Here is a 2,428-nt window from a genome sequence, read left to right as displayed (position 1 = left end):
GAAACAATCAAAACTTCTATGAAATCACATATTCATCAAATGAAATGAACGGTTGAGATTGTGTTGTATTGGTTGCACAAATGTCAAGGGTTGTATAATAMCCAACCTCTATATATATATATATATATTTGTGTGTGTGTGTGTGTGAGTGTGGAGGTTCAAACGAGAACACCTCCATTTTACGTGAACGTTCTAAATTAGCAAATTGTTAAAAAAAAGACTCGTATATATACATATATAATCAATTTAAAATTCTTTTAATTAGCATATTATAACATTTAATTTTTCTTTTATTATTGTATTTGTATTAATTAACATATTATATTATTAAATATTTGTTTTAATTATATTATGAAATGTTGTAATTGACAAATTTCCAAAATGTATTTTTCGATCATATTACATTTTTCATTTAGTTTATCAACAAGTTTTTGTCAAACGTGATTTATTCATGACTTATCTTATCAACTTGTTTGCCAAACATAATCTTACAATGCAATAAAACTGATTACTTTTTTTACCAGGATTTAAGAGAGTTTTCTCCTATTCATATACAAGACTTTTCTTCAATTGATTTATTAGTTTCTTAAATGATGAAAATTATTAAACATCTTATATCTTGATATTCAAAGTTCAAACAATAATCACAAGGGTGGTGCCTGATTGGTTTAAGCTTGTCTTTAAAGGTCAAAAGTACCTCGAGGTCACAGGTTCAAATCCAAGGAGGAAAAAAAATCCCCTTGTGACCACGGAGGTTCAAATGCGGTGACTCTGGGCTATCTGCAAAGCAGGTGGTCCCTCTGGGATTAGTCAGCTCGCATAACGGATTGGATATACAGGTTAATCAAAAAAAAAGTTCAAACAATATAAAAAAAGTCCAAACATAATTACTCTCATGTACATCTAGACACTCTTTTTATATATAAAGAGAGAATAATTCAAATAAGAACACCTGTAATTTACGAAAATGAAATAATATTTGTAAGCCAATATTGTGTTTTAAACCACATGTTTAGAAAATTTGAGTGATTTTTAAAAATTAAATAAATATTAAAAGGTTCTGGGATATATTAAAGATGTGTCTGGGTAAAATTGAAAACGGGATTGCGAAATCAAATAACTCAATCATATTGTGCCGATCATCGTGAAAGTGACAAGCATGTAGCTGACGACTATCGTTGTCACATCTGATAGGGAGTAGTAGTAAGAGAAAATCAAAAACAATATGTCACAAGATACAATAGATTGTATTAGGGAAAAATGAGGTTGTCAACATTGGAGGTGTCGACGATAAAGAGGAACAATTCATATCCAAGAGGTATGAGACGCATATTACATCTTTATCACATATTCAATATATGTTGACTTTGCATCGCTAAGGGACGGTGATTTCACATCTATATCACATGTTTTTCACAAATTAGAGCAAAATTGAGAAAACCTTGGAGATAGCAACGTGTCACACGAGTAACTAATTTTGTATTTTTGTATCACAAGTCTGTTGAATAACTGATTCTATAAAATCCTTATCTCAGTTGTTATGAGTCACATGTTTAATACAGTGACTCTTAACACTGTTTTTGCATCAACGGGTGTATTATATACATGATTCCATAAACCCGTCACTTTGATTGTAATCAATCACATATTTATCATAGTGAATCGTAACACTGATCTTGTATCGCTGTGTTTATCCGGTCACTGGTTTTGTGTCACACCTTTATTATATTGCCTCCTCACACTGATTTTGTTTCACTGGGTGCATTTGATTAACTGATATTGTAAACACATTACTTCACTTGTTCGTTTCACATATATATCACATTAACTCCTAACACATGTATCACACATTCATCCCATTGACTACTAACATTGTTTTTACGTCAATGGGTGTACTAAGACGGCATTATTTTATATCAAACATTTATCACGTTGACTACTAACATTATATTTGCACTGATGGGTGTACTTAGGAGGCATTGTTTTGTATAATACATTTATCACATTGACTACCAACATCATTAAAATATTCCATTCTAGAACGGCATAAAGAATTCCAAACTGAGTAATTAGCACAATTCAATTTAAAAGTCAACAATTGGATATTAGCATCTAATGGTGATATATATATATATATATATATATATATATATATATATACTATATTATAAAGTATTTGGCTAAAACTCTTAAAAACTCTTAAAACTCTTAAAAACTCTTAAAAACTCTTAAACTCGTTCATCCCTATCCGATTTCATCACATATCTGAATTCGTGTAAGTAACTACAGATAAACACAATCAAATACAAGATAAACATCTCATTTTAAATATAAAAAATCTAAAATATAATTAGTATAATCATTAAATTTAACAGAATACTTAATTATTATCTTTATAAAATTTATAATATTAAACCAAAAATAAATT

This window comes from Cynara cardunculus (genome assembly GCF_001531365.2).
Source record: "Cynara cardunculus var. scolymus isolate 2C chromosome LG 16, CcrdV1, whole genome shotgun sequence".
Classification (NCBI taxonomy): domain Eukaryota; kingdom Viridiplantae; phylum Streptophyta; class Magnoliopsida; order Asterales; family Asteraceae; genus Cynara; species Cynara cardunculus.
The sequence above is the reverse complement of the archived record's forward strand: the minus strand, read 5'-3'. Positions refer to the sequence as shown.